The following is a 21,954-nucleotide window of genomic DNA, read 5'->3' as shown; positions in this document are numbered from 1 at the left end:
ATAAATATCTGAATGTTTTTGCTGACACCAGTTGTTTCTAAACATTTTAGTATCCATGTGTGAGGCAATGAGTCGAAGGCTTTCTTGTAGTCAATCCATGCAACACTTAGATTTGTTTTTCTTCTCTTGCTATTTTCTAAAATCATTGTGTCAATCAGCAGCTGGTCTTTTGTGCCTCTGGTGTTGGGGCAATTTCCTTTCTGTTCAACTGGAAGCTGTTTGTTAGTTAATAAGTGTTGCATCACTTCATCTGCTATTATTCCAGTTAATAATTTGAACATGGTTGGCAGGCAGTTTATCGGTCTATAATTACTTGGAACTGCACCTTTTGCTGGGTCTTTCATTATGAGATGAGTTTTCCCAGTTGTTAGCCATTGTACAATATCACCTCCTTGCAAAATGTTTATGAAGGCTTGTTAGGTGTTTAAGCCAAAAGCCATGCAGTTCATCATCGCCTGGTGCAGTCCAATTTTTAATTTTCTTTGCTCTTTCACTTATTAATTCTGGTGTTATTCTTAGATCTTGTATTTGTTGGTTACATTTTTTGACCTCTTTCACCCAACCTGCTTTTTTATTATAGTCTAAGAATCATCCTGCTTTCTCCCAACATATTATTATTATTATTATTATTATTATTATTTACATTTTATATCTCGCTGTTCCTCCAAGGAGCCCAGAGAGTTGTACTACATACTTCAGTTTCTCCTCACAACAACCGTGTGAAGTAGGTTAGGCTGAGAGAGAAGTGACTGGCCCAGAGTCACCCAGCAAGTCTCATGGCTGAAAGGGGATTTGAACCCGGGTCTCCCTGGCCCTAGTCTAGCACTCTAACTACTACACCACGCTGAATCTTTGACTGTTTGGGGGATTTCAGAATTTCATATGAAGAATGTGCAAAAATGTGGACGAAGCTGTCTTTGGGATAGTGTGAATGCTGCATTGATGCAATTTCAAAGAAAAAGAAATAATGAGAACAATCCACTCTTCCACATATGCAGCTGTTTACATATCCAATTCTTTATCACCAATAAATACATGAATCTGATGGCAGAGCAATTGCAAAAATCATATCCAAGTACATGGTGCTTGAAATATGGGAGAAGAAGGAACCCCTTAATGAAATCCCCTGCTAACTGGGCAAAGAGGCACCTTTTAAAGTGGTGATTCTCTTTATTTAGCAGGGGGAGAGTAAATGGCCCTATCCACCCCCAGCACAGTACTTACAGTGACTGTTGCTGGTGTCTATCTGATGTTTCTATTTAGACTGTGAGCCCTTTAGGGACAGGGAGCCATCTTATTTATTTATTTCTCTATGTAAACCGCTTTGGAAACTTTTGTTGAAAAGCGGTATATAAATATTTGTTGTTGTTGTTGCTGAAATCCACAAGACCCACCTGATCCTCCCACCAGTTCGGCCACATTATGGTTTCCTTAGCAGGTAAGGGGGCCAGACATCTTCTGCTCCCACCTGTAATTCAAGTGTTGAGAAAAAAAATGCAAGAATTGGCCTCAGCTGGTAGTTTGCTGAAAATACACACACAAATTGAAATGAGAGTGAAAGCCCTTTCATCAGGGTGGTTCAGCTTTAATGGCAGCATTAAAAATGATGGTTGATTGCTCAGAGTATAATCTCTTCTTGTGGCATTGTAAATACTGAGCACCAGAAGAGAGCAAAGCATGTGTAACATGGATAGTCTGGTTAATGGCTTGTTCCATTGAGTCAAAACCAAATACGTTGCTTAAGTGCCCAAGCATAAGGAGATTTTACTTGTATTTTACTTGCAATCCCCTTAATTCAAAATAGTTAACACATGCCTATCAAGCAAGCATCCCACTAAATTATTATATTGCAATATGTAACCTCATGAAAAAGCATTAGCTCTTCATAAATCAAAGTATGCAGGTTTTATTATATATATAAAATAAAAAATAGATAATTATATCTTGACAGCTGCAAGAATTTACTACTCCAATAAGTTTCACTGAACTTTATGACATGGGGATATGTAATGATGTAATTTATTTTATAGTGATGTCATTTATATATAATTATTATACTTTTCATTGTATTATGAAAACTGGGAATTAGCATAAAGTACAATCAAAATAGACTTAACCCTGTTTGAGAGAGAAATCCCAAAATGCAGATGAGAAGAGAACTGGTTTGGGAGAGGAGAGCTGGTCTTGTGGTAGCAAGCATGACTTGTCCCCTTAGCTAAGCAGGGTCTGCCCTGGTTGTATATGAATGGGAGACTAGAAGTGTGAGCACAGTAAGATATTCCCCTCAGGGGATGGAGCCGCTCTGAGATGAGCAGAAGGTTTCAAGTTCTTTTCCTGGCTTCTCCAAGATAGGGCTGGGAGAGATTCCTGCTTGCAACCTTGGAGAAGCTGCTGCCAGTCTGTGAAGACAATAGTGAGCTAGATAGACCAGAGGTCTGACTCAGTATATGTCCCTATGTTCCTAATCTGTGGTTTCACCACCTAATCTGTTGTCTGTGCTATAGTCTCACTCAAGTCCATTTATTTTAAAAGCATGCTATGGTGTTGAAATGGTGGTGAACTATAAGCTAGAAGAGGAGGGGATTTCCCAGATGGGCAGCTTTACTGCGGTAGGAAGTGCCTAAAATTAAGTCATTTTGAGCACTGCACCAAAGTGCTACTTTTTAAGGATGCATATGATGCACAGTAACTGTGAATTGTCAGATGCGAAGCTGAATAATGTCATTGGCTGTATGAACAGCACCTTCTTTCACCATCCTGATTTTGCTGTAAATGGTCCCTTCATCTGAACTCGACCCCACCCCAGTCTAAGTATAGCAAAGCTGTGTTCAGTTACCCTTTGGAAAAGCTCCAGTTGAACAATGGGACTTCAGGATTGGCAAACCACCAATATTAGATTGAAGTCTCCAGGAAACAGTCCTGGAAATTTTAATGGTTGCTATTGTTAAAACATTGGAAAAAATATTGTGGGGAACATTGTTCAGGGATAGAACATAGGAAGCTGCCATTTACTGAGTCAGACCATTGGTCTATCTAACTCAGTATTGTCTTCACAGACTGACAGCAGCTTCTTCAAGGCTGCTGGCAGAAATCTCTCTCAGCCATATCTTGGAGAAGCTAGAGAGAGAACTTGAAACCTTCTGTTCTTCCCAGAGTGGCTCCATCCCCCGAGAGGAACATCTTAAAGTGCCTACATGTGGTCTCCCACTCAAATGCAACCAGGGCAGACCCTGCTTAGCTAGGTCGACAGGTCATGATTCTGCCACAAGACCAGCTCTCCTTATCTAGACCAGTTTCAGAGTGGGCTGTGGGTGGAGACTGTCTTGATCGGCCTGATGGATAATCTCCAATTGGGAATTGACAGAGGAAGTGTGACTCTGTTGTTCAGAGTCAACTTCAGTCAGAGCTGGTAACCCAGTCAAGAAAGCTGTCTGGGAAAACTTCTGCATTTTACATAAATGTTAAGATGATTATTATTATTACATTTATATCCCGCTCTTCCTCCAAGGAGCCCAGAGCGGTGTACTACATGCTTGAGTTTTAAGATGCCATGAATCTGACACATTGCTGAGTATTGGGTTTAAAAACTCAGGGATCCACAAATTTAGGCTTTGCTCACTTTTGTCATTGCCATCAATTCCCTTTCTTCCCTGGGATCCTTTTTTGTCATTGCCATCAATTCGCTTTCTTCCCTGGGATCCTTTTTTGCACACAGGCAGAAGGCTTAGGAGACTAGTGGGTCTTCTGTCATTTTCACTGAGATCTGGAGATGGTATGAAACAACAGTGGGAGACCTCTCCTACTTCTCAGAAATGGAAGTGGAAATGAGACATCTTGGGAGGAGGAGGTCTCTGTGGTACTGGATGTCCTGTTTGCCAGAAAGCTGGAAGCACTTGCCCCTGGCAAGTGGATTTGTGGATGCCTGAAATAAATGTATATGTGTCTTTCAGATAAATATTTCTCTAATACATGCTGACTGACACTGCATGTCCCCATGGATGCACGTGAACGGACAATCACAGGTTGGCTGGGAACCAACAAACACAAGGCACCTCCTGTGTCCAGCATATGCAGGAGTATCTTAGGAACAGATATTTTGTTTTTCCAATGAATGGGCGTGTTTTTAGGAAGACTTAATTTCATTATATTTATATACAGCTTTTCTGCCAATGCATCAAAGGTGTCTTATAACACAAAGTAATGGCATACAGTCTAATAGACATGACACAAAAGGGGAACAAGATGGGGAAGAAAGAGGAAAAGAAGCACATTCAGGTACCAATAATGTTACGTAATTGTTATAACAACCATGTGCAAAGTCACTAAGGGAGACAGTTCTGCAAAGGGAAGGGGCAAACAGCTACTTCCAACTGGAGTCAGGCCAATGGAGTGGGGCTTCCTGAGTCACCACTTCTTCAGAGACAGCCAGATGTAATGGCTGCTAATAAAAACAGTTCAGGAAGAGGAAAACCAAGCTTGGCTCAGGTTCTGGCTTAGCCGAGGAGCTTTGCTGTATCAATTCTGTCTCTCATGCAGCCAGGTGGAATGGTTGTTGAAAGGACAGGTCTGAGAGAGAAGGAACCAAAGGGAGATAGTCCCAGTCTTGCCAATGATGTGGGCCTCATATATACCTCTATTCCTTATTTTGCAGATTAGGTAAATCTGATGAATAATCTGCATGGGATAATGTGAAAAATAAGGAATATTTCAAAGGAACATAGGAAGCTGATCAGGGCCCTGCTGGATTAGGCCTAAGGCCTATCTAGTCCATCATTTTGCTTCACACAGTGGCCCACCAGATGTCTCTGAGAAGCAAGAGGTGAGGCATGCCCTCTCTCTTACTGTTGCTCCCCTGCAACTGGTATTTAGAGGCATCTTGCCTCTGAGGCTGGAGGTGGCCTATAGCCACCAGACTAGTAGCCAGACTAGTCCATCTAGCTCAGGATTGTTTACACTGACTGGCAGCAGCTCTCTTTGATTTCAGACAGGTGTCTCTTCTGGTCTGACCTGGAGATGCCAGTGGTTGAACCTGGAAGCTTCTGCATGCAACCATGCAGATGCTCTTCCACTGAGCTATGGCCTCATCCTCTAAGGAGTGCTATCTTGCAGCACTCACGTGTCATCACCCATCCAAATGCAAACCAAGGTGAACCCTGCTTTGCAAAGGGGACAATTCATGCTCTCTACCACAAGACCAGCTCTCTTACAAGGACCGTCAAAAACATAGTGGAGGATAGAGCCATAACTCAGTAGTAGAACATCTGCTTTGCATGCAGAAGGTCCCCCTGATGTATCCAAGTAAGACTAGGAAAGATCTTTGCTTGAACCCTGGAGTGCCACTGCCAGTCAGAGTTGGCAACACTGATCTAGATGGACAAATGGGCTGATTCAATTTGAGGTAAGCTTCCTATGTACCTGTGCACATTAATATACACTTTATATGTGAATGCTATCATGCATGGTAACTCTTTAATGTGGAGCTCACATTGTGCTTCAGTCATTTCCTTCTCTGCAGCTAAATGGATGAGCTATGGTGAAAGAGGCTCTGCTGTGCTGTGAACAAATGGCTTGACATCAGCACTGTTGCCAGTAAGCTAGAAAGAGCCAATACAGTAGCATAATAAAAAATTAGGCCAAGATTACTTGTACCGGATGGCATGCTTTAAATTAGTGTGGGTTGTTAAAACCAATCAGCACAGCCACTGCTTTCTGGAATGTTTTACATTCCACATGTTCTCCTTCTCAAATTGCTTGGTCCCTTAACAGACTATAGTGAGCCCAGGGGGAAATAAGCCATTACCTTAATTTGTATGTAACTTACGATCCTTTAAAACTCGCTATCTAGTTGAAGATTGACACATATTTAAAGATAAGCATTATATACAATAGAGCAACTTCTATGGCCACAGAGTAAATGAGCAAATGCCAAGTTTATTATTTTCCTGCTGTTAGTTCTATTCACCCAACATATTGGTTTCTGAATAGGGTTTAAAAAAAGAAAAGAAAAAGAAAGGAACGGCGTTTTCTTTGTGTTCTGTCTTTTGCTTAAAAGTGAAATTAGATTGTTGTATAAATACTTCCGGTTTTCAACTTTGAAATTATGTTTCACAAATGTTAGGGATTTGTCGTTTCTGATTCTTAAAACTTATCCATGCACAGAGGAGCAGCTAGGTAATTTTGGAGCCCAGACGTAATGGCTTACCAGGTGGGCAGGGCTTGCAAGATAAACATCCTCTCCCTATTCTCTCTCTCTCTCTCTCTTTCTCTCTCTCAGGGTAATGTTGAAAATTCATTATTATTATTTTTAGAAGAAATGCTGAAGAACATACTTCTCACTGACTTGCAGATACCAAATTTTGCATGGACAAACCTGCCATTTAAATTAGCCGAATGCGCTACTTTTTACACCAGAATACACTCAGGGAAAGGTTGGCTGTTTCATTTTGTATTTTTAGAAGAAATTCTGAACAAACCTGCAGATACCAGATTTTGCATGGACAGTCCTGCCACTTTTGCCTGTTCTCTCTCCCTTTCAGAGATGTCGCTAGATACTTTAAAAATCTAGTGCCTGGGCCCACGGGGCCTGGCTGAGGGCCACAGCCTTCCCACATTTTGATAAGTAAATCATTTCATGCTCTCTAAAGATATCCAACACTCTTTCCCCCACTAGTTACCTTCAATACTGAAAATGAGGGTTTGAGTCTCCTTTCCCCCCAAAACAAGATTTCTCCTGCAATCAATACCCACACAGTTGAGAACAAGAGTGGTGTAGCAGTAGTTAGAGTGTTAAGACTAGGATTGGGGGACTTGCGTTCAAATCCTTCTTCATTCAGTCATGAAGCTCATGGTGAGACTTTGGGTAAGACACTTTTTCTCCAAACCTGCCTCACAGGATTGCTCTGAGGATAAAAGTGGGGAGGAAGAACATGTATACTACCCTGAACTCTTTAGAAGAATAACAGGATGCATGTCATAATAAAATATATGTATTGTATATGAGTCTATAAAATACATATTTATGTTGATTTTTAGCCACATGCACTCCAATCCTAAACATGTACACTCAGAGACAAATTCAAATAGTTATTTTTTATACCAATCACAGCAGCAAACAGCCCAGTTTGATCCCTTCAATGAATTACATTTAAGCAAAAAGCATATGAGACTACAGGTGGCCTTCATTAATCATGGGGATTTCGTTCTAGCCTATAGACGCAAATACGGAAACCGCAAATAATGAAACTAAATAACACAAATAACTTAATGGGAATTGGGGGGTTAGGTTCCTAACAAAAACAAAAATGGGCCTGCAAAAGAAAGTGGGGCAGAAATAGGAGAAGAAAAGCACAGTACCTTATTCTCAAGCTCTTCAGCATTGCCTCCAAGCCACAAAAATGGCCGAATTTGGGTGAATTTTTGCCATTTTTTAAAAGAGCCACAAAATGGCTCTCTGCTGGAAAATGGCAGCTAGAAATCACATCAGAAGTCATTTCTGGGTCATTTCTAGCCCCTCAAAATCATGGATAGGTGAATTTTGCCTATTTTTCTACCTGGGTCTCTAAGACTCAGTCATGGATATGAGAAACCACAATCTGCAAGTCCACAGAACAAGGGCCACTTGTATACTGTATGTCAAGCAGAAGGAAAACCCACCAATTTGCTCTCAATTTATATTATCCACCATCCTGACTTCAAACAGGACAGCAGAATGGCATATGTGGAGTTACCCCAATTTCTTAGGATTTAAGCATATGCAAGCATTTCAAGGGCAAGGGAGCTTTAAAAATGAGTTTCCTGTGATCTGATTTGCAAAGCTGTATTTTGGTCTGGTAAAAAAAAACCAGACCAAGAAAGATGTATTTTTGGCAGGGATGGAAGAAATGCTTAATGTTCATTTTAGCAATTTGTGAAACTTTCAAGAAGTTGGTGTATTTTAGTCCACTAAACGCTTATTAAAAAGACAATATGCAAGTTATTTATGTTAGTTATAGTTATGAGCTACTGTTACAGGCACAAAGCAAAGCAAAATAAAATAGTCAGTAAATATTACAAGGAGAACCATGTTGGGATAAAAAGCAATTTTCTCATATATTTTGCTATGTAAGTCATTTTGAGAAAGTTGTTTCTAAAAAATAAATAAATCAGTATATACATATTTTAAATAATATGTCAAAGACACAAGGAACCTCCCCTCACACCCTAGATTAGATCTATAAGCACTTCAGTATCTTCAGTGGTAAGCACATGATCAACCAAAAGGCAAAGGCAAAAACCAAAAACAAATACGGATCCATTTACTTAGTTAGAGCATTTTTTCCTTTCCTCTTATTGTTTTTAAAGCTTTTGATACTTCTATAGTGACTAATTTCCTGACAAGAAGGTATATTGTTGGGGAGAGTTTTTCTTACAAGTATGTATTAGAACAGCTTTGGTTATATTTGGCATCTTGTTGTACAGCTTTGGAAATGATTTTTTTTTAAGTTTAAAAAACCTCACACACCCAAACACGAGGAGGTGGGGAAGAAACACATGCATACTTATGGAGGCTTCAAGTGCCCCCCCCTCTCTCTCACACACACACACACAGTTCTAAACTGGGGCAGGAGGTAGGTGGGGAAGAAACACAAACACACATTGAGCCCATTTGCACATAACACAAAACTGGAGTTGATACAGGGCATACAGGGACAGAGGTCGCCAGACCTATACATCCGAATTTAGGACACCCAGGTGAAACTCTGGTTCTGCACAGAGAGCGACCTCAGGTTTCGCTCTCCAAACTCCAGTTTGAAACCTTGGGTTGTTGTGAGTTTCACCACTCCAACACAAGGTTAACAGCCGCTGGTGTTATGTGCAAATGCTGAACTGCAGGCCCAGCTGTCTGAAACTGGAGTTGAGGGAAGGAGCATGCATAGCCAGTTCTCCCTCCTCTCATCAGTCTGCCTGACTGCAGAGAACCTGTTTTCTGTTATATCCAGATACGGAAAGGAGAGTGGGATGGGGAGCAGAACTGTGGGTCCATTGGACCCACGGTTCCTTGTTATGTGCGAATGAGGCCCCTGGCCTTCAGATGCACACACACACACTGTCACTACCACACACAGGTTTTCAAGCTGGGAGGAAAGAAACACATACCCATAAATGGAGGTTTTCAAATGGGGGTAGGACTTCTTTCATATGCCCACAAACACCATGCAAACATGGGGGACAGAGAGAAACACCATGACTTAAACTAGGGGAACAAATCATACACACAACAAACAGATAACAATTTTCCTTTCCTTTCCTTTTACTTTCCCTGAGGGAGAGAAGCCCAACAGCCAATTTCCACTTTCCATTCAGCTCCTCTTCATGGCTTCCACACTCTGCAGTTACATTCAAGTGCTGAGCAGGGGAGGACTTCAAGACTACAGGAGAACCAATTAGGCTGCTGCTGCTCCCACTGGGGGAAGGCAGGGCTAATGGTAGGAAGGAAAGTTGATTAACTCTTTTGTTCCTCTGTTACAGTATTTCCAATGGTGGCAGCGGTGGGGTGATGGCACTCCACTTTGGTGGTGGGGATGGGGGTGAAACACAGTGGCAGCACCAACCAGCCTCAGATAATGGAGAGGAATGCCTCTGTTTTGGTGGGTGCCACACCCCTTGCTGGGGAGGGGGAAAGAAACATATTGGGAACCAGCTCCCCATCTAGCATGAGCTGTGGCTTGTGCCTGCCACCACCGACTTACTACTGCCAGATACTTGGGGTTGGGAGTGCTGGGTAGCAGGGGTCCCATAGGGTCTGCGGAGCACCATTACAATCTGGACTTGTGACCCAAAATCTGGTCAGAAGGGTGCCATTGTCCATGCATATATGAACATGGAAGCTGGGACAGTTTATTACAAAATTTCATATAGGCAAACCTGGCCGGCATGAAACTCTATTGCTTTGAGATGCTAGTGAAAAAAAGGCATTACAAATGCAAATCTCTGGAACATTCTGTCAGAACAACTGGCCAAGCCAGTTGTTTCATGTGTTCCAAACGCCATTTTGGAGGCCTGTTTTCCCCTTCCTGTCTGGTTTTGGCATTGGCTTCCAATTGGCTATCGATTTCCTTGCTTCTTGTATGATAACAAGCCAACAAAGAAGCAAGGAGATCGCAAGCCAATCAGAAGCCAGTTCCAAAACCAGTCCGCAAGGAAAAACAGGCCTCTAAAATGGTGCTCAGAACACTTGGAAGATGAAATGTCTCTCTGCCAGCAGGTAGTGCTGTAACCTACCACTGTTAGGGAATGGATAATCTGTAGGGATGTGCACAGAATGGGATTTGTGCCTTGAAATGGGGTTGTTCCATTCCAACTCAGAATAGGGTCATTCCATTCTGAGCTCAAAACGGGCCCTTCATTTGAAGGGTGTTTCGAGCTTGAAACACTTGAAATGGCCCATTTCGAGTCGGAATGTTTCGAGCTTGAAATGTTCTGCACATCACTAGAAATCTGCTAGTTCAGTTTTTTATTCTTGCTCTTTGTTTCAGACTTTCCGATATCCTATTATAATTTCCTGTTGGTTTTATTTCATTTACCCTGCAGCATCACATTGCACAGTATTGTTTGCAGTTGCTTGTAACAGCAAAGCACTCTAAAGAAAGTGTCAGCTCTGTGTGACCGGCTGATTTGTTAGTCATAGTCATAGTCTTTATTTCGGTCTTTGACCAGCACAGATTTGTTAACTTTGATAACACTCTCAACCCACACATATGATGGTGTGCGAGACCCATTCCTGTTCTTCTTTTGCAGCAAGACCAGTATGTGGTTCACATCCATAGCACCTCTTCCATGAACTTCCATGCAGGGGCGTAGCAAGGTTGGAGTGGGCCCAGAGACAAGATTTTAAAATGGCCCCCCCCCAAAGTCCAGGGCCTCCACACACCCCAGGCCCCCAAGGATTTAAGTCTGATATTCCAAAATAAGTATGCTGCCTGCAAATACATTTCACTGAATACACACACACATGTCACAATATATAGTGATATACATTGAGTACTATACATTTGTATTACTTTTAATGCCTAGAACACACTAGAAAGATGAATTATTAAAATGGGCCCCTCGCTGCAGATTAGCAAAGGAGACTTTCAACCATGCAGGGTGAACCTATGTTTGTTTTCTCAGAATTCTGAACAAATTCAGTCAAGTTTGATTGCAGGAGGTTTTTCACAGGAGGCTTTTAAAGCCCTTTAACACACATCTCCTCTGGAATGGAGGTGCTGCACTCACATGTTGGCCAGATTTACCCTGAAGTCCCTGCAAGTTATTGGGGAGCAGTTCACACACAAGAAAAATAAAATAAAAGCACCACACATGCTTCACAGTTCTCACTCAGACCTTCTGGGTTGCAAAACAACTTGAACATAAGTGCATTTATAAATAAATGAATGAATAAATAAAATTAATATAATACTGTTCCAGAAGTTTTTGCAATTTTCTGCCATGAAACAAGCCACTTATAGGACTTTTTAGATAGTTTTTTTTAAGTCAGCAAATTTTCCAAGCTGTTTCAAAATAAATATTCAGAGACTTCTCGGTCCCTCCTCCCCCCTATCCAAGCCCTATGGCAAGCAGATCCCTATATATGGGGGGGGGGGGGCGGGAAAGGTAACCACAAAAAGGAGTTCACACTCTACCTGGCAAATGCTGGTCTGGGTTAAGCAGGGCAGCAAGGGATCTTCTGCTGCAGAGAACACTCTGGCTGCCTCCTCCTTCCTGGCTGGCTTGGGCCCTACTCGAGTTCAGGCTTCACTGCGGCCTACACGGAGGCCTCCGTGGAAGCCCCGCCCACCCGCCGATCAGCTGAGAGGCGGGAGAAAAGGAGCTCTTTGCAGCTTGCCTGCTGCTTCGATTGCCGGCCAGGAGAACAAGCAGGAGAGACGGCGAACAGGGCAAGTGGCTGAGGGGCCTTGGGGCTGGGCAGGGGGCAATGGGGAGTCACGTGAGGTGCCTCTGGGGGGCCCCTCCAGGCAGTGGGGCCCCCAGACAACTGTCTCCCCTTGCCCTATCATTGTTACGCGCCTGCTTCCATGTTTTAGGGCAAATGTCAGACTTTCATTTGTGCTTTAGGAGTTTGTGCACAGCCAATTGAATGTGTACTTGTGTTAACTGGCTGCTTGCAGCATAGTCCTTGCTTTTGATTTCTTTTCTTCATATGACAGTTTTAGACAAGACAATAAGCTCTAGATCAATTTTGAATTGCCAAAAAGCACTTACCCTTTTTAAAACCCAGAGCAGCTGATCACTTGGTCCTGATTTCAAGTTTCTTTCACAGAAGTTCTCGTTAATAACCACTCTGTGTGGGGTGCTTTTAAAATAAGCATTTCAAGATCATCAGCTGATAGAATTAGTTTTGGCTGATTTTGCCATGGCTGAAATAATCATTGGGGAGCAGAGCTGGTGGGGAGGAGAGCTGGTCTTGTGATAATGAATATGAATTGTCTCCTTTGCAAAGGAGGCCCTGCTTTGGTTTGCATTTGGATGGGAATTATATGTGAGCTCTGTTTGCTGTAAGTTATTTCCCATAGGGGATGGGGCCATAGCAATCAGGAGCCTATGCCTGCAGTCAGGAGGTCCAAGGTTCAATCCCTGGCATCCACATGGGAGAGACTCCTGGCTGAAGCCTTGAAGAGATGCTGCCAGCCAGTGTAAACAATTCTGACTCATATTCATTAAATTTTTTACTTTAAACCCACTCATAAATTTAGGGAGGCAGCTGGTTAAGTGGAAGCACTTCGGTTTAAAAGTCAACTTAGAGTCCAAGTTCCAGTATGTGATGGTATAGAACTTCGCTATAAGAAACCAGGGGGATTAGTCTGAAATCAGGGAACTCATCCAATAGGGAATGGGGGATATTCAGGAATAGGGCAAGAGGTAGATAAGGAAATCTTTGCATACACCACTATCTAGATTTCCTGATGGAAAGAGCCTTGAAATATATTCGATGTTCATTTAGTGTCAATGGAAGCTTATCTTCTGTGGCGAATAGCATCTTCAGGGGTGCAACTATTCATCAGAAATAAGGAACAAGAAAAAAGAATTCAGTTCCCCTGTCCATGTGCCATTTTGATCTATCCTGATCTCCCCCTTCATGCTCATTAACTTTAAAACAAATAAAACATGCAAGGCCAAATTATATGTTTAAGAAAATGTGTCTTTTGGTCCTAAGTAGCTCAAACAAGACGATTGGTGGGTCTTAAACATTTACATGAATTACAAAGGAATAAAAGTAACATCTGATATCATTAGAGAATGGATGCAGAGATCCTGCCAGTATGAGCCTGATAACAGTGGGTAGCCTCCACAGTTGTCCTTAGTTTGGAGTAAGCAGTGCTTGCTCCACGATAAAGTCTCCTGTTAAAGATGTGCAAATCAATTCATTCAGATTGATTTGAGCTCAAAACAGGTATAAGAACATAAGAACAGCCCTGCTGGATCAGGCCGAAGGCCCATCTAGTCCAGCATCCTGTTTCTCACAGTCAGAGGCGTAACTATAGGGGGGGCAGGGGGGGCACGTGCCCCGGGCGCCATCTTTTCTGGTCAAGTGGGGGGCGCTGCCATGACAAAAAAAAATTTTTTTTTAATTTTTTTAAATTTTTTGTTAATACAAATGTTTCCTGCTCAGTGCAGCAGCGCTGCAGCAGTCAAGGGAGCGCGTCGGCGCCCCCTCCCCCACGCGCGGTCCCTTCCGCATCGCCCGCGCCCCCCCATTGCTTTGCTGGCGCCTGGCGGCCAGTCGGTGGCCTGGCTTGGCGGCGGCGGCGGGCACTTGTGAGGAAAAACCTAAATATAATGTAGTATGTGGGGGGGGGCGCGGGGGGGGCGCCATTTCAGTGCTTGCCCTGGGCGCCGTTTTCCCTAGTTACGCCTCTGCTCACAGTGGCCCACCAGATGCTGCTGGAAGCCACAAGCAGGAGAGGGCGTGCCCTCTCTCCTGCCATTTCTCCCCTGCAACTGGCCATTTTGAATGATTCGAACCTGAAATGAAACACTTTTAAAATAAAAGGGCCTGTTTACAGTTTGAATCGAAATGACCCTGTTTTGAGCTTGAATCGATTTGAGTGTTTAAAGCACCATTTTGGTGGGCTCCCCTTTGCTGATTGGTTTTCTGGCACTGGCTTCTGATTGGCTTGAGATCTCCTTGCTTCTTGGTTGACTTCTTATACAGATCAAGTGTTGTCATGGGCAACTGTGATCCCATTGATTGGGGTGGAGGGGGAGCAACAAAAAGGGAGGACATTTCAAAATGTTTTCAAAGGGCCTGGGGTGGGGGAGAGGCAGAGAGAGCCCTTGAAGTGGAAATATCAGGAGAGGGAGAAGGAAGGAATCAAGAAAGGTTTGATTGTGTGGGTTTTCTTTTCTGAACACTGAGTGTATACTATGCTGTGCTTTTGCTGAGCTATTTTGTAAGGGCGGTCTAAAAAATGAATAAATAAATAAATAATAAATAAATATATTGCTGCTATCTGGTTTTGCTGGATCTCAGATTGACAGAGGCAGAACTTGGGTTCCTCTCTCCCTCCCTCCCTTCCTTGAGTTGTGGTTTGTTTTGTTTGTGAGATAGTGTGGTGAGAAATGGACAGTGGCAGCTCAGCTCTCTCCCTCTCTCTCTCTCATATTTTTGTGGTGATTTCTGTGATCCATGTCTGGTTCTGAGACTAAGTTGTGCTTCACTCACTGCTCTGGTCTGCTCTGCAATCTGCATTGCAAGGTGTACTCAGTCAAAGTGTGGCTGAAGTTGCTCTTGTTGTGCTTATGGCTATGCTTGCCACTAAGGGTTCTCCTGTGGCAACTGTTGTAATGGAATCATAATTGTGTGTGAGAGAAAAAGCTTGTGCCAATGATGTTAGTGTAATGCAGGCACTGTGGCTGGCAGTGGATTCTGGGCCAGTGATTCTTTTTTGGCCATTTTTGGACTGTGTTTGAAAAAATGTGTTGGATTCTGTGTTGGGAGGGACATATTCTCTTTTACTGTGTGCTTCTAATCTGCAGTGTTTTGCAAGGCAGGGATGCAAAAATGCATTGCAAGTTGCAGTGCAAAACCTGTGTGAGCACGTTATGAATGCAGCTCTCTTGGCCATAGGGAACAACGGGGAACTTGAAACACACTATTGTTTGCCATGGGGAAACCAAAGTGGTTGGGTGGTTGGGCATGATGGGTGCTATCTACCACACAACCTACAAAAGAAATAGGCAAGCAGGTGATTTAAAAAACAATTTTAACTCCCCCCCTCCCCAAACCCCATAGGATCCTTTGCCTATTTATTTTTTGGATTGGATGGTAGGTAGCACCCATCATGCCCTTCCACACAACTCACTTGCATGTCCCTAGAAGCTACCCATGGGGAGCAATGGGGTGTTTCAAGTTCCCCATTGTTCTCTGTGTCTGAAACGCTTGAATCACTCAAATCATTTTGAGGTTGATTTGTTGAAACAGCCAGCTTGGCTGCTGTTTCAACGGATTGATTTGAGGATTTTATTATTCATTTCGAGCTTGTACCAAATTGCAAAATCCATTTCGTGCACATCTGTACTCCTCTTTCAGACTAATGCCTTGTGTTCCAGATTAAGACACCTTTAGGTGTCTTCTTGTTTCTAAAGATAGTGTGAGCTCCAGTTGTGGATGGGATGGTTAGCTCCATTGTACTCAGTAGGGCAAAATTAGCTTACATTCAGTGGGTAAAATCTAAAGCCAAAATGAAACATTTTTGGTCCCCATTGATATCAGTGGTGGAGACTTAAGTTGTTAATTAATCGTCTTTTTGGACTTAATGCTGGATTGTGATTGTTTAATTGGGTTGTGCTGGCAGGATTATAGTCCCCCCCCCTTTAAATCATGAAAAAACACAAGCCTTACAAAACGTAGGGAGGAATGCCTGAGTGATTTTGTTTTGTTTTGTTTTATGCAAGCCTGGCAAATTCATCTGTTACCTCTGGAAGCTGTGGCCCTGACTGATTTAAAACTATGTTTTGAAGGACAACTGACAAACCCCAGCAAAATTGTTTCAGAGATAATCTGACCACAGAAGGGTACAACACATCATTAAGTCCTCATGTAGGCAATGAAGCAGAGATGCAGAAAACAGTTGAACTGGGCTTTGAGAAGTGTTTATGAGAGATAACAGAAGGCGGCTGGTTTTTGTAGGCATGAGCGCTGAGCATCCTTTCTTCCCTGACAGCAGAAAAATGAATATGTAAGAAAATCTGCTTGCACTTGTGATAATGATGTGATGCCTTCCACCGATCCCTAGAGAGCCTGACCCATGGGAGCAAGGGAGCAAATAGCACAAGGATGCAAGACAGTCTAATATCAAGGGCTTTCAGGTCATGTTGTCCATAAGCAAACTTAATCCATGGAAGATCAGTCTTCACTCCTTAAAATGCTTTCATTTGCAACATGCAGCCAGTCAGTTCCAGATGTTTGGCATTCAAAATGCTCACAGAAAGATCCATCCTATATCTATTTCTCTCACTCTGATTTGTGAGAACCGTAAGACACCAATACTGAAGGGAGAGCTTATGAGGCATATTTTTCCCACACAGAGAAAACAATCTTGTTATAGCTTTTGGAGGCCCTAAAAGATTTAAAGGGCTAGCTCTGAGACAAATTGCTATTTTCGTGAGGTAAGAACTGCTGAACAAATGGTTATCGTCGTCATGGAATTTAAATGACATAGCTATGAACTAATAATAATAATAATTAAAATGCATTGCAGTACACCTGGTGTTTCCTCTAAGGGACTGTACCACATCAGAATGCACATGGGCAACTGTTTATTTGATAGTAGCCCTACATCAAAGCCTCCCTAGACATATAAAAACTTGCATATCAGGGACTAGGATTGATCAGAAACCTCCTCAGTGTGTGTACTTTTCATGAGCAGTGAGATTTTGACATGCAGGTCCTTTCAAGCCAGTGATCCACAAATCCCCTGTACATGATTGTTGTTGGAAAGTGAGAAGAATGCTTATTAGTGGTAGTGACAGTTAACGAGAACATAAGGCCTTGGTAAGAGCTGTGCTGGATGCCCATGTAATTTCCCACACAATTCAATGTACTGGTCTTAACAGCCCTAAACATTCTTGTTCCAGTTTATCTTAAAGAATGTTTCCTCCTGTATGACTTTCACCCTTTACTGCGACACTTACCACCTGCAGAGGTGTTGCAAGCATGCAAGAATGGGCACTTAAAAAGTGAACATCCCTGCGTGAATCAAATCCCTGCTTAAATCCCTGAAAGTAGAATTGAAATGGGCACAGATTATTTGTAGCCTACACTTACCTTGATCTCGTGAGAATCCTTTTTGGGGAAAACTAGATCTTCCTCTGTTAGCGAAATGGCTTGTCTTGGGGCTGCCGGTAGGACCCCTCTGTGAGATTTGGAGTTGCAGGCTTGCAACATCCATCTTTGATACTTGAGCTCATGGGATCATGAACTCTGCACATGCTCAGATATGCTATTTGGTCACTTGGCACAAGCAAACATGGGGCTGCATTGCCCAGGGTCAGAAGGACAAATGACTGTAGGTAGTCCCCCATGGCCTCTCTTTTGTAGAAAGGGGAGAAGCTAGCAAGCACACCTGAATCAAAAAAGAACCTCACAAGAGAGATAGTTAACTCCCTTTTTTGGCAATGGGATTTACTCCACTAATTGCTCATACAGCAGCTCAGATAAGCATGGAACATTCCCATTACTCCATTAATGAGCTGGTAGGGACCCAAGACAGGGTTGTTAACAAGAAAAGAAACCTATCCCACTCAGGAAGAGAAACCCCAGTCTCAGATAAAGTTTTTTATGGCGCCCACTCAATATTCCCCACACAGCTAGACCAGCCATTTCACCTTTTGTTGCCTAAAGAGCACACCTAGTTGATTAGTTCATGCAAGCATGGATTTCTTCATTACAAATGAGTTTTGCCTCTTGCAGCTGGAGAGCACACCTTTTTTGCTCCGGGACAAATTTTCAGGTACAAGTACCCAGGGCCCAAACACACATATGGAGAACACAAATCACAGATCATGGAGTAGCCGGAGCCCCTTGAACTCCAGAAGCTCTTAGACTCCTTGGAACATCCAGGACATTTTGAGTACTCTCATCCTCATCTTCTGATCTCCTTGTGGAACCGAGTGCCCTTCTGGTTCCAGTACTTGTGAGTGGCTACCAGGTGCTGCTTGCCCTTCTTCCTTCCCGTCTTTCTGCTTTGCCTGTGTGGAAAGAGACATCAGCTCACCCCACCCTGCAAGTGTGACTGACACACCGCCAGATATTAGATTAGGTATTACGTATTGCCAGGGGCGTATCTAGGGTGGGGCAGGCAGGGCACGTGCCCCGGGTGCCACTTGAAGGGGGAGCACCATTTTTCTAAAATCAAAAAATTTAAAAAATGGCTGCTGAAAACAAAATGGTCACTATGCATGCTCAAATGGCCTCTGTGAGGCCCTAGGCCATGCCAGGCCATGCAGAGGCCATTTGAGCATGCATGGTAGCCATTTTGTTTTCAGTGGCCATTTTAAAATATATATATATTTAAAAAACTGGCCATCGCACATGCTCAAATGGTCCCTGTGAGGCCCTAGAGGCCAACAAGGGGAGAAGGAACCTTTGCATGCCCCCCACAGCCTTTAGGAAGCCCCCAGAAAGTATTGTTACAAGTATTTTTTTTAAAAAAATAATATAATATAAGTCATTGTACACACATTCAGTTTGGCACTATGTACAGAGAGTCAGGGCTTGTGAATAATGAGCTGAAGCTTATGTGCTAGAATTGTATTCATTTGCTCTTTCTTACTTTGCTTCTAGTGATAAGTGAGTTAAATGTGATGTCTTAATAATATGGCTATTAATGGTGAGTTTGTCTTTGAATTGGTGTGAAATCGTTAGTATTAAGGCCCACTGGAAGTTTCTTGCTCTCTTTCTCTCATTTTAACTGTCTTTCTGAAATACTAGAATATATTCCAAGCAGAGACACAGTTTACTCTGCATATCCTTTAATTATTTCCAGAGTATATGGGGAAAGTCAAATTCTCCATTTATTTTTAAAACTTATGTAATAGTGATGCTACAATGCATAGTAGAGAATTATACAGGCACTTCTGTTTAGTTTTCCAAGTACACCTCCACATAGTATTTGGGTATTTCATGAGCTCCAGCATACTGAAATTTGTAGTTTCCCAGCATTTTTTTGGTCTGGCTACATCCACTGCTAAATAGTTTTTGAAATATTAAAAGATTAGCGAGCTTGACTTGTATTTTTCAGCTGATATTATGGTAAAGTTATCTGAAAGATGTGTGTCAGATGTTTGGACAGGAGGCGCAATTTCAGTGCTTGCCCTAGGCGCTATTTTCCCTAGATACGCCTCTGCATATTGCCTATCTTTCAAACTCTCCTCGCCTCCTTCTCTTTTCTCTTTAAATCTAAAGCTGCTCTCCAGACCTTTTCGCTAGCCTGCCCTGAGCTGATTCAGTAATAATTTGAACCTTAAGCTAAAATGTCTCTTTGTGAGATTCCAGATTAGCATTGTTCATTAATATTTTATTGCCTCCTTGCCTTCTTAATTTTTCTATTCCCATAAACCTAATCTGATTGTACCATATCTTTATCTCTCTCATCATTTTCCAGATCAAAACTTTGCACAAATTTATTCTGCAATGAGCTGTTTCACCTAGTCATACTGATTCCCCCACATCAGAGCCAAAGCCCAATTTTGAGTGTTAGCCAGCACTCCGGAATGTTTCATTAACACCTCATGCTGCCAGCTCATTCCAAATTACCTCCAGTGGCCTGAAAGAAGATATCTGGAACTCCAAATTGTCTACACTGGCTCCGAATCAGTGACGAAATTAATGACAATGGAAGCAGGGACTTTTATGCAGTGCCACCTTTTTCAAAGAAGCCAGATTGGTTTTTTACCTTTACAAGGCAAGTAAAAAGTAAACTCTCTTCTTCCAGGGCATTTGGGAGATAAGATCTTATTAGTTAATAGATATTTCTCCTGTCTTTGAATCTTCCAGACATATTTTTCTATTTTGCGCTGCTGCACTGATGTATTTGAATATACTTTAAATGGAAAATGGCTTTCTACTAGGTTTTTACTGTTGATTTCTATAATGATCAGCTGAGTATATATATTTTAATATAAATATACAAATGCTAAAGTACTACAGGCCTCTGAGAGCATCATTTAATATGCCAGAAATTGAGCATTTGAATTAGCTCTAAGAAACTGGGTTAGAATAATCTCATGCAATTGCCTTAGTGCTTAAAATTCAGCTAGATAAAGAAAAGTAAGTGGGTTTAGATCAGTAATGATTAGTTATAATGTTCAGGTCTGATGACTTTATTCTTTCAGCCTATCCATGTAGCATTTACTTCGAGAATCGTAGGTGCTCATTGAGTCCACATAAATGAGAGCTTTCCATTTCCTTCATCCCATGCCATTTTTTTCATGGCTAGCAGGGATGAAGAAACCATCAAAAGTCTGCCCGGTATGTGTTACCATTTCCCAGGACATCATGGAGGAAAAGGTATCTACCAGTGATATTTTCAATGCATTTACTTGGGCATTTCACCCATTCATATTCCAATCTGCAAAGTTTTTAAAAAAGAGAGCCAAAGATTCAGAAAGATGATGATAAGAGAGGGCTCAGAGGCAACATCACGGCTGAACTTTTGCCAACAGATGAAGATATTTCCATTCTCCAAGGATCTTTAAATGCTGCTGCTTTTGGTACTTGCGGTGTGAATATCTTTTTATGCTGTATTTTGTTAGCTTGGTTGATATAATTTTATTTTGTGTAAATAGGAGCACTGTAGTGGCCCAAGTCCCCCTGATGCTTGCAGTGGTGTGGTCGGCCACTTTCCCCCAGCAATGCACTCTTATGCTGCCCCACACCGATGCCCTCCCCCTACGTGTGATGCACACTGCCAATCTCCTCCCCCTTGGACAATTCTGTTAATGAAACTGTTCCGGGGTGCTGGCTAAACACACAAATCAGGCTTTTGGGCTAACATAGGGAATCAGCATTACTATATGGAACAATTCATTACAGTATTAATTTGTGCAATGTTTTGGTCTGAAAACTGAGAAGGAGGCAGGAATATGGTGCAACTAGATTTATTTAGGGATTATCAGGGTACAGGAAAATAAAATTATTGACTAGGCAAAGTGAGGAGGCATTAAAAGCTTAACTAACAGTAAGAAATAACCTGAGCTTCTCTGATGACACTACTCTGATAGCTGAGAATGTGGATGATCTGCAAGCTCTAGTAGTGAAAGTCAAGGAGCACAAAAAGTGAAAAAACTGGACTATGACTAAATGTAAAAAAGACTAAACTAATGACAACGGGCACAGCAACCAGCCTCAGAATTGATAATGAAGACACTGAAGTGGTGGATAGCTCCTGCCTGTTAGGATAGACCATCAACCGTAAAGTATCCAGCAGTCAAGAAATATGCTGCAGTCTAACACTTGGGTTGCATGAAGGCCTTGGAAAGGATATTTAGATGCCATGACTTGTCTATACCTACAAAGATTAGAATCACTTGGACAGTGGTTTTTCCCGTGACACCCTATGGATGCGAAAGCTGGACTTTGAAGAAGCAGGACAGAAAAAGTATTGACGCTTTTGAACTTTGGTGCTGGAGATGATTTTTGAGGATACCATGGACAGTCAGAAAAACAAACAAATGGATCATAGAACAAATCAATCCAGAATTTTCACTCGAGCCACAAATGACCAGGCTCAAACTATCATATTTTGGATACATTATGCAAAGACCCAGCTCCCTTAAGAAGTCCATAATGCTGGGAAATGTTGAAGGAAAGAGAAGTAGAGGATGATCAGCAGCAAGGTGGAGGGACTTGTTTACGATAGCAATGAATGCACCACTGAGAGACCTTAAAGTCCAAGTTGGACAGATCATCCT

At 42.3% G+C, this 21,954-nt stretch overlaps 1 long non-coding RNA gene across 1 annotated transcript in view; it reads right to left on the bottom strand.

Moving 5' to 3' along the window:
• LOC128324271 (uncharacterized) overlaps nucleotides 1-11,778 on the bottom strand; it is a 53,390-nt gene extending 41,612 nt beyond the window's left edge. The window contains exon 1 of the long non-coding RNA XR_008306760.1: nucleotides 11,664-11,778. This is a non-coding gene — a long non-coding RNA (uncharacterized LOC128324271). The remainder of the gene's footprint in view (nucleotides 1-11,663) is intronic.
• Nucleotides 11,779-21,954: the final 10,176 nt, after the last annotated feature.

The sequence above is a fragment of the Hemicordylus capensis genome, chromosome 4, assembly GCF_027244095.1.
Source record: "Hemicordylus capensis ecotype Gifberg chromosome 4, rHemCap1.1.pri, whole genome shotgun sequence".
Taxonomy (NCBI): Eukaryota; Metazoa; Chordata; class Lepidosauria; order Squamata; family Cordylidae; genus Hemicordylus; species Hemicordylus capensis.
Note: the sequence above shows the minus strand (reverse complement) of the source record. Positions and strands in the feature narration are given on the sequence as shown.